Source organism: Phyllostomus hastatus, unplaced genomic scaffold (assembly GCF_019186645.2).
Source record: "Phyllostomus hastatus isolate PE091 unplaced genomic scaffold, TTU_PhHast_1.1 phas_scaffold_1066, whole genome shotgun sequence".
Taxonomy (NCBI): Eukaryota; Metazoa; Chordata; class Mammalia; order Chiroptera; family Phyllostomidae; genus Phyllostomus; species Phyllostomus hastatus.
Window position 1 is genome coordinate 20,114,115 of NW_025334004.1, and position 16,052 is coordinate 20,130,166.

Here is a 16,052-nt window from a genome sequence, read left to right on the forward strand (position 1 = left end):
CCTTGGCCTGGGTTAGATGCCTTGTTAGCTCACATAGTAGCTTGCAAAGGATACAAATGGAAATTATGGGTTTTTTAAGCTATATTTTGGTGCTATGGAAACAACTTTCAGAAATGGGAAAACTAAAGATCATCTATACAAGTATTAAATTTTTAAGAGCCAAGGCTGGTTTAGAATTTTTTGCAACAACCTGTTTCTTCAGAAGAGTACAGCCAACACAGGTTTTTTATTTGTGGACATCGCGATTAAAGGTTATTCTGGCCCTGGCTGGTGTGGCTCAGCAGGTTGCATGTCAGCCAGCAAAGCAAAAGGTCGCCGGTTTGATTCCTGGTCAGGGCACATGCCTGGGTTGTGGGCCAGGTCACTGGTGGGGGCGTGCGAGAGGCAACTGATTGATGTTTTTCTCCCTCTCTTTCTTCCTCCCTTCCCATCTCTCTAAAAATAAATAAAATCTTTAAAAAACATTTTTTAAAGGTTATTCTGTGAACTTGTCATCCGTCGAGTTCATCACTTAATTAAGGCTGTTTGATTGGGTATATTACACAGACCTGGTCAGTGGGTGAGTGTGTGCTGGAAATGCAAAGTGAAGGGAGTAGAATTAGGGCTTGGGAACATTTATATTTTTAAAATTGCTACTTCCTGTTCGGCTACAAGGAGTCCTGTAACTTTGCTGTAGCTAAGGAGATAGTCCTGAAAGCTTGACAGATCACAGCTGTATCCTGTACTTTGTGTGAAAATGTACTTGCTTTCCATCCTGTTCATTTAACTTTTCTAATTTCCTAATATATTAAAGTTTATTCCAGTGTTTCATGGAGCAAGAGGCTGGATACATGCCCAGATGCGGACGTGAACAATGGCTAAATACTAGGGTATAGGCAGGGAGTGAATTAAATAGGGGGTATGTGTGCTGTAAAAACTGAATGACAAGGGAAAACCCCTTCTGAACAAATTTTTAAAAGTAGGTCCCAAGAGCATTTGGATGTTTTACACTAGTGCCATAGTCAAAGCAGTTGTGTTTCTTCTGTAAACCACACCATGCCTTTACAAAGGATCAGACACTTGGTCTGTACACTAAAACAGTTCCACCGTTTTATTTTCTCTCAAAGATTTAGAACAACCATCCTCAACATCTTTGATTACCATTGGCACAATATTAATTACCCAGAACTCACCCTTCCTTCCTAACTTCCTTCTTTCCTATTTTATACTCTGATGTCTGTTTAAGCCTAATGTATTAGTAGGTTGTCACATCAGTGCATTTCTTGACATTGGACAGATAGTATTTCATGATCTCAGTTGATGCAAATGTTTCACTGATGATACAGAGAAATGACAGTGTGTTTCATGGGGAGAGGATTACAATTTCAGCCTTCTTTTCCGAGTAGCAACTTTGACTTTGATAGAATGGAAAGAGTACTGGCCTGAAGTTAGGAGATAAATTTTCTGTATGACCTTAGGGAACACCCTTAGGCACCTCTGAATTCTCATAAATGAGAAAATTGGACTAGATGACCTTTAAGGTCCTTTCAGCTCTATTTGCTATTGACAAGCCTGAGCTCTCTGCTTGGACAAAACACAGTTGTCTCCCTTATTATATTAGTGTCAGTCATTCCCAAAGACACACTATATATTGTATGAAAGGCAGAGAGAAGGTAAGCCAGTTGAGCTGTTTGATTGGAAAGGATGAAGGCTCAGTGTTCCAAATGGTGTGAGGCTCATGCAACAGGACACAGACTACAGCTGAAGCAGAAGCAAGTAACGCCGATGTGATGTCCTGATAGTGTAGGTAGTGGATGGGGGCTTGTGGATTGATTTATTCAATGATACTCGCTTTTATTGATACCACACAGTCTAGAAAAGGTTGAAACTTTTTTTCCTTTTCTCTTATGGCTACTTGGTCTTGGGGAAGCCTAGGTTGGAGGATTGATTGTAGTCAGCCTTCCTTTGGGAACACAGTGAGGGCAGCTTCAAGAAGTACTTTTGTGTGGAGTGAAGCAAATTGGTGCTACATTTACCACGGGGTAAATTCTTCCTACAGTGCAGGTAAAAGCTGAAATACAACAGAGGAGAAATCTAGGTGCTTATAGAGCAATAACATATTCATTTGCATGGGACCTACCATAGCACTGGCTAATAAAGAATTAAGTGTTGGAAAAAACTAAAAGAACTTTAATAAAAGACATTTTTCATTTTCACCAATAACTTGATTAATTTGGATATTTTGAGTATGTTGGCTATCTCTCACATGATGTAATGTTCATTTTTTTCCATTATTATCTTGATTTGATCGCTATCAACTTCAGCTGGTCTACCTGGCCATGAAGCATCATCTAGCAAGACAGCTCCAGCACAAAACTTCACAAACCACTTTTGACACATTCGATCAGTCACAGCACCATCTCCATATACTGCACAAATCTTTTTTTGCACTGCAGTTGTATTTTTACCTTTCTTGAAATAATAAAGCATAATATGCCAAAAATGCTGTTTATTGTCTCCCATCTTCAATGTTAAAATGGCTACACAAAAATTCACCAATTTTGATAAGTTTTTTTTAAATGCACGCCGATAGGACAGTTGTTACAATACAACCTAACAAAGTTGTTTCAAATTAAGCTAAAGACAACTAAGTGCTATAAGAGCCATCTTAAGGGAAAAAAACAAATGAACTTTTTGGCCAGCCCAGTATTAGCTTTTTCTTTTGTGTTGCTGTGTTATTTTTATCTGTTTAGCATAATCATCCATGTAAATTTCTAGTCTGAGCTGCATCCTTCAGTATACTCAGCATTGTATGAAATCTCTCAGGGAATGTAGTTCTGTCCCCTCGTTTGCAGTTGAGAAAATTGAAGCTAAGAGAGTAACTTGGCCAAAATCATGCTATGAGTTATTACTGGAGAATCCAGTTCTGGTTACCCTTAGATTTTTACTGTTGAGAATTCAACCCTTGAAAGTATGAAGTATACACACAAAAATTTCCAAAAAGATAGCAGTTTTAGTTAGTGAATGAGATTAAATCTTTTTCCTCCTAGGGATGCTCCCCTAAGCCTTTGTACTTCACTAACTTCTGAAAGTAGCATTCTGCCAAGAGATACGAGTCCGTATCACATTCTCTATCAGATTCTTGCACTATGACAAAAAACATGTTGGGCAAAAGTAGGATAGCATGCATGTGAAGTTTCTATAAGAGAATTTAGAAAATTCTCTTATTACAGGGTAAGATTGTATAACTCTGAAATATGTTGGTTTTGAACAGAAATTTCAGAGCCTTAACTCATCAGAGAATGTGATAAAGGGGCAAAAAGAATTCCTGGTTATTTGCTGTGCATTAGTGATTACATGCAGGGTTTTTGTTTTCTTTTATGTAATTACTTAGTTTTGAACAATGTCTTAATATTTTTAATAACTAAGAGGCCTAATTTTTCTTTAAATGTTTTATTAACAAGTTGGGAATGTTTCTGATCACTTAAAAAATGGATGGCATCAGAATCTGAAGATGGGAGGAGCTGTTGCATGCATTGAGACAGTGGAACGCATTAATACTTCAGTATTGCTGTGGGCCACAGTGATTGAACATTGTGATCACTGAAGCTACACTGTACAATTCGATCTGCTCACTGCATTGTTAGTGTAGAGAAGCGGAATATGTAGTATGCTGATTTGAGACCTAAATTCTCCATTTGAGAATCTCTTAATTTACTATGCTGAGTAGTTAAAACTAAATGGATTACATACTTTGTTCTTGTTTTTATAGGAAATATGCAACTTAACGTGTAAGAGAGCTTGTGCTATTTCTTATATGAGTTTAGATTAGGAAAATGCTTTGGTTTTGTGAGAAAGAGGATTTAATAATGTTTCTGGAGAGCTAAACTAACCAACAGAAAGGATGGCATCGAGTTATAAGCTCTTGCCAAAGAAAAAGAAAGGTTTTTCTTTATCTTTTAGATTACCTTAATTTTAATTTTTTTCAGATAAACACTTAAACGTGAGTTTAATATACATTAAGAAAAGTGCACCAACCATGAGATACAGCTTGATAAATGCAAAGTGAACATGCTGTGTAACCTCACCTAGATCAAGAAATGAACGCCAGAAACTTCCTGATGTGCCTTCTCAGACATTGCCCCCTCTAGCAATGTGGCCATAATGCTGACTTAGTCTAGTGTTGCCTTCGTCTGAGTTTTATATAAATGTAATCATTCAGTATCTTCTCTTTTGTATTTGGCTTCTTTTGCCTTTTTTTTTTTTTTCTGTGAAATTCATCCATGTTGTTGCATGTAACAATAGTTCTTTTCATTATTGTGTGCAATCCATTTTGTGAACATTCAGATTGTTTACCAGTTTTTGTGTATTAAAAATAAACCTACCATGAACATTTTGGTGCATTTTTTGTGTTCATATATTTGCATTTCTCTTGAGTGTATTCCTGGGAGCGGAGTGGCTAGATTACAGGGCATGTGTGTGTCTAGCTTTTATAGATAATGTCCAACAGTTTTCCAAAGTATTTGTACTAATTGACATAAGGACTTATAGTGTTTAAGAGTTCCAGATGGTCCACATCCTTGCCAATACTTGGTATTAACAGTTTTTATTTTTGTTTTCATTTCAACCATACTGGTAGGTAGATAGCAGTACCTCAGTGTGGTTTTAATTTGTTTCCCTGTGATGACTGATGATGAAGGCCACTGCATGTATCTATTGGTCATTTGGATGTTCTCTTCTACAACACCTGTTCAGATCTTTTACTGATAGGCAAAATTAGGTTGTCTTTTTATATTATTATTTATTTTAGTGGTTTTTACAATGTATTCTGGATAACCTTTTATCAGATTAAAGTTTTATCAGTTTAAAGTTAATAGCTCTTTCTCCCCTTCTGAACAATACAAGGGTCTTTGAAACACTTGAACTCTTATCCTCCATTCCTGTTTATATGATACTACTGACCAACATTTTAGTTCTACCTCTCAACCCCCTACATTTACTATTGCTATTAAAGTTTTATATATTTTTTAAATCACTCATTTACCATTATCTTTGCTCACTCTTTCATCTCAGTTCTTTCCATTTTTTTCTGAGATTCATCCTTTGAAATTTCCTTTAATGTGCCTATAGAACTCAAGTGAGACAATGTTTTATTTTACTTTTGAAAGACAGTTTTGTTTGATATTATTATTTCTGTCTTACAACTTTTATTTTTTTCTTTTGAAGTCTATTGCAAATCTAATTGTTAATCTTTTATAGGCAATTCATCAATGAAAAGCCCTAGAAAATCCCTAGCCACGATCTCCTCAGTATGACCTTTCCATTATCTCTCTTCGAGGAACCTCAAGTATGCTGAACCTCCTTTCCTCGGTCTCAGTCTCTCTTTTTTTAAATTTTATTTAAAAAAAATTTTTTGTCTCTCTCTGTGCTTCAGTCTGGCTATTTTTTTTTCTTTTTCTTTTTTCAAATCTATACTCCAGTTTAATCTCTTTTCACTGGATCTATCTCCTGTTTAATGTATTCATTTTTTTTCAATTATTATAGTCAGTAATTTTCAAATTTACTGGTATTCCTTTAGAAGATCTTGTTTCCCATGCGTTTAATTCTATCTTAATGATTTTGAACATTGTAAAAATACTTATTTTATATTTTGTGTGTCAATATTACATTGTCTGCAGTTCTGGGGGGTTGGGAGAGAAGGTGTCAAATTTTACTCTACTCTCTGTTGTTTCTGCTGACTTTTGTTTTATGTGGTTTCTTTACTCATGTGCTTTGTCATTCTGAATTTTGAACTTGTCAGGATTTATCTGTGGGAATCCTTCGGCAGCCTGTTTTGAGAGCACCTTTCTCCAGACAGGATTTACGCTTCCTTTTTGCCAGGTGTCAGTGGAGGGGATGGCGGTGGGCGTGCTATCAACCTAAGACCACCTTGTGTTACTCTCTTGTATTGGGGTTTTCTGGATCATACTGGTATATAAATTCAAATTCTAAATTCTTGGGAGGGCGGCCTGTTGTTATAGATTCTTGGGAGATTTTTTTCCCCCAACTCAGCATTTTGGAAAAGACATAAGGTTTTTTGGTTTGTTTTTTTAATTCCATCTCTTGGTGAACAGATTTTTTTTCTTCTGCCTACCTTTGAACTTTCCAAGGCTCTGATTTTGTGTGTGTTGGGGGTCTGTAACAACTCCCTATCTACCCCTGTAACTGGTGTCTTGAAGAAAGCCTGGTTTCTTATTTAGCAATTTTTTCCTCACAACATTGAGCTCATCATTTTAGGAGATCAGCCAACTTCCATTTTTTACTTCTGATCCTACTCATCCCAGTAAATAACTATGATTCTTGCATAAATTTTAAGCTGTTTATATTGTTTGTGATGCAATTAGATGTCTTTTTTAATTACTCAAATAAGACTATTTATTGAATATCTTTTAGTAATGATATGATCTATATAATGACTTTATATTAAGAGCTGTGCATGTTTAGATTCCTCCTTGGATCCCTAGCTACAAATCTTTGCTTTTATACTGAGTCAGAATCCTAGTGCTACGGCTGGCTGCTCTGTTCTGACTTCTAAAAACACTGATAAATTACTGGTTTATCAGGTACATCTTGACTTTTGTGTCATAGCAAAGGCCAACACTTGTTGAATGTACAGTGTCCTTTTTCCAGTTCTGTGGGAAGGTACTAATGAATGCTTAAAAGAATGAACAGATTTGATTAATATACTAAATCATCTGCAAAAAGCTTGAAATATTTTTTTCCTGCTTTCATTTTTGGAGGCGTGCAGCAAAGGTAATAAATAACTGTTAAACTTAAAATGGAAGAAGGTAATTTGCTTCTGGCAGAAGGCCTTTCCAAAACCCTTTCTGTAATTTTTAGCCACATGATTGAAAAATACAGCAGTAAATGTATATTATCTTACTGCTTTCCATTTTCAGTTTTTTTTCCTCCCCAAACTCAATAGCAACTCCAGAGGTCCTAGTTTAGGCCTTCTTTCTCTCCTCCCACTTCCCCTTTTTTAAAAAACATCATATCATTTATTATATTGGACCAGCAGGAATCAGTTGAAAGAGGTTGAGAGCTGTTTTAGATTAATGGCTTGGCAACTTGGAAGTAGCCCACTGGAGTCACAGTCCTGCTTATCTTGGAGTAAGTTTTAAAAACTTAGCTATTGAGAATTGTTTCTATAAGCTGCCAAATTGAAAGTTGGAGTGAAGAAAAGCTTTACACTGATCCACATACCCCCAAATGCTTGTCGGTGTGTTTTATGGGGATCTTGTTGTTTAGAGGATGCAGAGCCCACAGGATAAAAAGCTTTCACTGACAGTCAGTAATAAATGCTGCTGTGGGTTCACTTGGACTTGACGGTGTTTTTCCTCAAAGTTCTCAAATTTTCATTTTAATATATAAGATATTTTCTTTTTACACTTAATATTTTAAAGTGATAGCCATTTATTTCCTCCTAACTTTTTCTACATGAGAAAAAACATCCCTTTTTTTTCCTTCTCCCATTTGTGGGATTGTACAACCTTTCAGTTAAACAAAACCAAAATTGTTCATTTGCTCAGTTTCCACCCCCTTGAAATAAGCCACATAGCTCCCTGTGGGTGTGCCCGGCCTCAGACCGCTGCCGCTGTAACTCGATCCTCCTTATCTCCAGCCACTCTGGGCTCCTCACCGCAGTCTCTTCATCTGCTCTCTCAGCTCCTCCTTTTCCCCCTTCCACCAGTGTTTGTGCTGCTCTGGTCCTCTTCCTCTCAGAGGCTCAAGAGCAGTTCTCAGGAGTTGTTTTTTCTTTTCCTTTTCTTTAAATATTCTGAGGGATTTATACACTATCCAAAGATACATGTTTGTTTCGTTGCGGAATTCCTACGTGAGGATTAAACCCCCCACTCTGAAGATTTTGCAGAGGTTTTTTCTTTCTTTTGTTTTGTCAGAGATTAGGTATTATAGATGTGAATTCATGACTACAAAGTACAGATGGCCCTTGCTCTGTGTAAATATGTGCTCTAAAAAGTTGGCTGTATCCTAATATATAATATACTAAATGCAGGGGAGATTACTATTTAAAAGAACTTGGCAAGGCATCTTTAGAGTAAATAATTCACAATATAAATAATACTGTCTTACTTTCTCTGTTTCAGGTTTTTTTGGCATTTTCACAGCAATAGTAGTAACTTGAACAGTCACAGGGTTATCTGTTCTCAGCAATTTGACATGGTGTCCTTTTCACCTTTCATTAGATTAGCCCAATTTTCCAATCCCCTAAAGTAACCTTTCTATATGGGTCAACATCTTTCTGGGCCAGTGAGCTTGAGAATTTAAGTGTCTTACAAAGACAGTGCTTAGTGATTAGTTGTGTTTTTCTTTTTTCTTCCCAGCCCGTCATTAAATCTGCCATGCTTGTACTTTTAAGTATTTGAGCCCATAGTACTGGTGTTACAGGTTGACCATGCCTTTGTTTTTTGACCTTGGTATTACCCTAGAACATTCTTATACTCCTCTGATGATGAGTGGCGACAGATTACAGTTTCAATGGCTTCAAGATAATTAATTGACTTTAATTATTTCTAAGTCATTGATTGGTTAGGGCAGTGTAAACAAGAATTGTTCCAAAAAAAAGATATAAATAACTTCTGAGTTTTTTTTCTTAGCATACAAGTAAAAATTAGGGTGAAAGCAAAAGCACTTGACACAACAGTGTGCTTTGCTAGTAGATTGTAGGGTTCCTGTAGCTTAAATTATACAAACCACTATAAGCTGTTAACTAGTGACAATTTTGATTTCCCTTTTGTATTAGTTGCAATGTGCAATCCTTTCATTTAAAGCCATGTGGTAAAGTTCCAGTTTATTAAGAAGTATGTTGTTTTTGCATCTCTTTCTGCTAGGGTTGTACATACCATCCTCTCCCCCAAATACCTATTCATCATTTTAAGACCAAGCTCCAATTATAACTTCCCCAAAAACCTGCCAAATTGACTCCATTCTCTGAGTCTGAAATGCATCTATTATAACACAGTAACAGTGCACTATATAGTTAAAAGGCAGTCTCTCCCTTCTCCTTTAACTGACTAAGCTGCTGTTAGCTTAAGATCAGGGATAATGTCTCACCCATTTTTTGCATTCTCCACTATACTACCCCCTCAACTATAGCACATAATAAGTGTTGAATGAATTGTTGCTCAAAGAATAAATGAACTTAAGCAGAAAGTAGATTTGTTTATGAATTGACTTACCAACTTAGATTTAAAGATAAAATTTCTAAATCTAAAATCAGAGTGGATTAAAATCAGTAGACCCATAGAGTTGGCACAGAACAAATTATTCTCCAACTTTAGTAATGCTGTAGGCAGAAAGTGTGATACGGTGAAATTAACTGCCCCTAAAATACAAAGAAGAGATGTGTTTACAGGCCATTTCTGTTTTCATTTTAATTAAACCTCCTATCATGCCTGAGAAAATAGAAAGGTGGCAAATCTACCAACCATCCAAAAATAATTTCACTGAGGGCAGGTGGAACTGGAAGGGATGAGGAATAGGAGTGAAAATGGGGAGAAAATTTCTAAAGCTGTCTCTTTCCTTGTCTTAGAAAGAGTTTATAGTGTTTGGGGACTCAGAGCATTAGTTTTAGAAGCTGGGACGTGGTTCTCACCATGGAGAGGCAGCTCATGTTCTAGAGCTTGGTGTTGGAGAAGTAAGTCATGTTGGAGAAGTCAGTCCATTATTAAGTCATGTGACTTGTCAGCTTGGCCACCTGCCTATTTTATAGCAGTGTTTGGGGGTAAGTACTCGAAATTTGGGGGGGTGAGAATACTTAAATTTCCCAAGATTTAAAAAATGTTGATATTTGTCTTTACTGGGTAAATTATTTGAAATGTGAAACATTTGTGCAACTAAGCTTTTGTCTCGTATTTAGAAAAAGCAACAATTAAAAAATGCCTGCATAGTCCTATGCCCTTAGGATCAAGGCAAAAGTAATATTTTTTTTACTTCAAATAATTTTTTATTTTCAATTACAGTTGACATACAATATCATTGACTGTATTCCCTATACTATACTTTGTATCCCCATGACTATTCCGTAACTACCAACTTGTACTTCTTAATCCCTTCACCTTTTTCACCCATCCCCCTCAACCCTCTTCCTATCTGGCAACCTTCAAAATGTTCTCTGCATCTGTGAGTCTGTTTCTGTTCTGCATGTTCATTGATTTGTGTTTTAGATTCAGTTGTTGGCAGATATGTATTTATTTCCTTTTTTATTCTTATTTTTTATTTATTTTTTCTTCTTAAAGAAAACTCTTAATATTTCACATAATACTGGTTTGGCGGTGACGAACTTTTTTAGCTTTTTCTTATCTGGGAAGCTCTTTATTTGTGCTTAGATTCTAAATAATGGCTTTCCTGGGTAGAATAATCTCGGTTGGAGGTTCTTGCTTTTCATCACTTTGAATATTCTTACCACTCCTTTCTGGCCCACAAAGTTCCTGTTGAGAAATCAGCTGACAATCTTATGGGAGCTCTCTTGTAGGTAACTAACTGCTTTTCTCTTACTGCTGTTTAGATTCTTTCTTTGTCTTTAACCTTTGGCATTTTAATTAGAATGTGTCTTGGAGTGGGCCTTTTTGGGTTGGTCTTGTTTAGGACTCTGCACTTCCTGGACTTGTGTGTCTATTTCCTTCACCAGGTTAGGGATTTTTCTGTCATTATTTTTTCACATAGGTTTTCAATTTTTTGCACTCTCTCTTCTAGCACCACCATGATGCAAAGTGTTTGTTCACTTAAAGTTGTCACAGAGGCTCCTTATACTATCCTCTTTTTTTTATTCTTTTTCCTTTTTGCTGTTCTGATTGGGTGTTTTCTGCTTCCTTATCTTCCAAACCTCTGATTTGATCCTCTGCTTCATCTACTACACTGTTGATTCCCTGTAATGTATTCTTCATTTCTGACAAGTTCCTTTTTGTATGTTCTAGTTCCATTTTAATGTTTTCCAGCTCTTTCTTGATGTTCTCACTGAGATCATTGAGGATCCTCTAACCAGTGTTTTGAACTTAACATCTGGTAGGCTGCTGGTCTCCATTTTGGGTTTTTTTTGTTGTTTGTTTGTTTGTTTGTTTGTTTAGTTCTTTTTATGGAGTTTTGTTCTGCTCTTTCATTTGGGACATGTTTCTTAGTCTCTTCATTTAGGCAGCCTCCCTTTGTAGGTTTCTATGTATTCAGTAGAGCTGTCACATCTCTCGGGCTTGGTAGAGTGGCCTTATATAGTAGGTATTCTATAGAGTCCAGTAGCACAGAGTCCCTAGTCACCTGAGCTGTGCACTCCAGGTGCACCCTCTCCCTGCTGCTCCCCCCGTGTGAGCTGTTTACATCTACCTCTGTTGTAGGGGAGCTCTATTGCTGTTGGCATGTCAACAGAAGGGATTTATCCCCAGGCCTATTTGCTGCAAGTACTGGCTGCTACCACTATTGAGGGTCAGCTGTGCAGGGCCTGACCCCACAGAGCAGGACTTACTTCAGTGGGGCGTCCACACCTTGAGTGTGTGGCTTGTGGGGCCTCCCAGGAGGTGCAGACCAGGGTCAGCTGCCACCTGTGTGCTGCCCCGGGGCCACTCAGTGTGAGCTACAAAGTGATCTTCAGATAGCAGTTACTTGTACTTGGCTTGGAGGTGCCCAGGAGAGGCCAAGCTGCAATCCAAGGCCAGCTAACACTAGTGCCAGACCTGGAGCCACTTAGCAAGAGGTATGAGGCACACTGTGTCAAGATGCTGCTTGCTTGAGAGATTTTGGAAAAGTCTGAAGCATGAACCAAGACAGGCAGTTCACACGGAAAAGCCACAGGAAGCAGCTTAGGTTGGGCACATAAGTTGGGTAGGGCAGATCTCAGAGAATCACCAGGGTAGGGCAAATAGTATTAGTCAAGGTTGTTGGAGATTCATATATGGCGTCAGCCTCGCAGATCTGTGGCGTGAGGACTCTGCAGTGAACAAAGGGCTGTGCCAGCACTTCCCTGTGGGGAAAAGCTGCCCCTCCAGGCCTCGCCCTGAAGTCAGACAATTTAGTTCCTCCCTTTTGTGTCCCTGCCTTTTCTGAGTTGCTACCCCAGTGCTGGAGCTCAAGGCAAGTGAGTGTGAGTTAAGTCCATGTGCAGGCTCTTTAAGAGGAATGCCTGGGACTCCAGAAGCCCTTTATCTCTCAGTCACAATCCCTGCTGGTTTTTACAGACAGACTGGGAATCAAACTGGTGACACTTTGGTTCGTAGGATGGCACTCAATCCATGGAGCCACAACAGCCAGGGCAGCTTTTCTTTTTATCCAGAAGAAAACCTGTTTGAACTCTGACCATATTTCACTTATCCCTAACCTTGCCTTTTTTGTAATTGCTTACTCTTTAAATCTTGGATTACTTCTTTTACAAATAACCATCTATCAAATGTTAAATAGGCCAAGGACATTATTCATTTACTATCCATAATACTTTTTGAACGTGCTCTGTACTAGGTAGTTCCTGAGACCTCCCGTTCTCTAGTTGCTCACAGCACGTGTGCGACTTACACCAGTGAACAGACAGTTGGGAGTCAGTGTGTCATGAGTGCCGCGTTGGAGTTCAGCCAGAGGCCTGTGGGATTTGAGGCTTTAAACTTCAGGGTGGAGGCTTTCCTTCACAAATCCATCTTGCAAGGGAGGCAAAACCAGGGTATTCCTAAATAGGAAATTACAGAATGTGGCCAGAGATGCCCACAGACAAGAGTTGCATTTCACCAGCTTGGCAAGGTTCTCGTCTTCTGGAACATGAGCACCAGGGACAGCATTTTTATCATAGAATTATCCATGCTGTATTATCACTTCCAAGAACAATTATTTTGGAAGGAAAAAAGCCATGAAAGAGTAACAGCTGCTCTTCAGCCCTCTGTGTTTCTAGGACCATCTCTGACTTAGGTTTTATAACTCCAGGGTGGCAGACTGTTACGTGATGATTACTCCTACAGAGAACACACACACACCTCTTACCACCGCAGCTTTGGTTCGTGATTGATCCAGGCCTTTTTTCTCCCCTTGAGATTGCTCCCTCGGCTGCATCTCTCACACTGTTTGGATGCCCCACTACTATCTGGGGGGTTTTATTTTTATTTTTTATTTTTTAACCCAGAGCCTCTCCACACTGCATAAAATTAGCCTGTTATGAAAATCACTTGTGATGAAAAATCACTTCTCTACTTTTTATCTCCATTGCCATTAGTTGTATGATCTATTTGCTTAACCTTTTGGAATCTCAGTGTTCTCATCTATGAAAGGAACATAATAGTGCTGTGTGACAGGATTGCCGTGGGCAGTCCATGGGAAAAGTATATAAAAGCAGTGTGCCTTATTCCAGTGGAACTTCAGCTGCTTTGCAGCAGTGACATCAAGGAGAACACAAAAGTTTGCACACAGTTGGCTTTTAATCTCTTTTTGATTTCATGCTTTTTAATAGGCCCTATGATCATCTCCCTGCCCCTATTTTTCTGACACTTTGTTTTCCTTCCTGGTGAGTGTTCAGCTATAATTTTTTTCACCCCCTACTTTGATTGTAACTGAATACCAATTACCCAGGCATACCCATTCAGCAGCCATAGTTTTTTTCACCCCCTACTTTCACTGTGACTGAATACCCATTACCTAGGCATGTCCATTCAGCAGACATGGGTGGTTTCCATGCGCTAGGCATTGGATGCAGAGGTGCTCCCATTCAAGCGGGGGAAACCCATGGAAACAGCCAGCTGGTATGAGGAGCTCTGGAATGCTGTTGTTTAAAGCATTATGGAGACACAGATGAAGGAGCTTTAAATTTTTTCAGAGCAGATCAGAAAAGTAGGTTACATTTGAATTCTGGGCCTTGAATTCTCACTTGGTGGATAAAAGGAAGATCCTGCTATGCAGTGGGAGCCATTTATAAAAAGTCAGGTCAAGATAAAAGTCTATAAGGTGTAAGTAGTCTCTATGAAGTCAAAAGTCTGTGATTTCCTCCTTTACCTCCCCAGTTCTGTCATAGTAGAAAGGCAAACAGAAAACAAGTAGCCCTTTTTTTAAGATGTAAAACGCTGCTTGTCTTCAGTAGTGAATAAAGAGTTCTGCTTTATTTGCTTTTGCTGCTACTTTCTTTGCACACACAAAATGAGTAAGGACAACACAGAACCTTAGAAGCAGTGCGTGAATGTACATATTCTTGAACTGTGCCTCGTACTATCAGTTTTTCCTCCACTTCCTGTGTTTCTTTCCTTTGATCACTTACTGCATGCCAGGCACTTTGCAGTGGTTATCTCTTTTAATCCACACAGCTTTATGAGTTAAGATTTTCTTGTTTTTTTTACAGATGAGAACACCGAGAGTCAAAGGAGTTTTAGAAACCAAAAGCAAAAAAAAACTTGTTTAAGATGCATGGCCTGTAAGTGGGAGAGCTCATCCTCAGAGCCAGCATTATCTCCAAAGCTTCAGCTCTTTTCATCCTAAAATGAAGTGCAGAGCTGCTGCCTAAGAGCCTTAAACTAGGCCGAGCCAATAAATTACTGACCGTTGGATGACTGGTACAGGCAGCCAGACTTTCTAAGTTGTATTCCCTCCACCCAAGAAGTAGAGTAATTGGAACAGATGAGGCTGTACTTCCTTTTAACTTTATGGTTTCTTCTTAGGCTCCTCCATCTATTTTGTTCATGTCCGATCATTTTGTGCAACCAAGTATTGGTTACGTGATGTAGAGGAAAATGTTCTAATGCACAGGTGGCAAAAGCATAACTCTTTGGAGTTGTTTTAAATCACTTTTAAGATCAAAATAGTATTGCCTCTGGGGAGATGGGAGAGGGGATTGCCTGGGAAGAGGTGAGGGAACTTTTTTGTGGTGAAGGTGATGTTCAATGCATATATCTTCACAGGAATTTGGGTTATACAAGTGTACATTTCCATGTTTCATTGTATGTAAATTTTATATTGAAAGGAAAAAAGCCATAAACAAATACAGTACAGTGTTAATGTACTGTACTTATTAAGATTTTATTTATTTTTAGAGAGAGGGTAAGAGAGCGAGGGAGAGAAGCATCAATGCATGGTTGCCTTTCACGCGCCCTCTACTAGCCCACAACCCAGGCATGTACCCTGACTGGAAATCGAACCAGTGACCTTTTGGTTCACAGGCCCGCGCTCAATCCACTGAGCTACGCCAGCCAGGGACTATATTTATTTTATATACAGTGTTAATGATAGATTCTAGGTAGTACTTACATGGTTTGGTTCTTACTAAAATTCTTTCAAATTTGCTGTATATTTAAAATGTTTAATAATAAATATATGTAAAATTAAAAATATTACTATAATAAATTGTTGCAGAGAAAATCACTTTTAAGTGAGTCAACATTTTTGTATCAACAGCTTTCCCTGCTCTTGAAGGGTCTTTGTTAATGCCACCCCAGTCTCTAGTTAGACTGTCATGAGTTTACGTGACCTAATTTAAACAGCTCAGAGAGACCTTTTCTTTCCTTAGCCAACCTGCAGGCTGGGAGGTTTTCTTAAACATTCAAGCTAGTCTGAATGTCCCACAGTACCGAGGCTTGCCAAGCAGAGCTCAGCCCTGTGGCTGTTTGAGTCTCTAATAGTTATAATTCCAGAAGTTAGTGTCACCATCAGCCAAAGAGTGAACTACCTCTCTCCTCCTCCTTCCACTCCAAATATACCCTTGATCAGATGATGTTAAGAAAATAGCCCTTTTTTGGTTTTGTGCTTTGTTTTCAGTCTGTCACAGATTTGAGACGTCTTGGATTTCTTTAACAAATCACACTTGGTGCTTTCACAGCACTTCCGCTGCAGGCAGTTTCTCACTGTGCTGATTTGAGTCCTGGCACTTGAGTGCATCTTCATCCTGAAGCTTATAGAATGTTGCTCTTATATTTGGAGCAAGTTACCTTTTCTTCACTGGTTTAGCCCCAGCTCCTAGTGGTGCCCAAAATGAGTCTTATCCAACTTGTGTGTGAGAATGTAAGACAATTAGGAATGCGTGAACTCTGGTGCAGCAGAAGGGTCAGCAATGAATTATGTTAGACTGATAA

General features: G+C 38.5%; 1 protein-coding gene across 6 annotated transcripts in view; it reads left to right on the plus strand.

The window, feature by feature from the left end:
• The window catches only part of ADD3 (adducin 3), a 125,636-nt gene that overhangs the window by 50,781 nt on the left and 58,803 nt on the right, over window positions 1-16,052 (plus strand). The gene's annotated exons all lie outside the window — the stretch shown is intronic.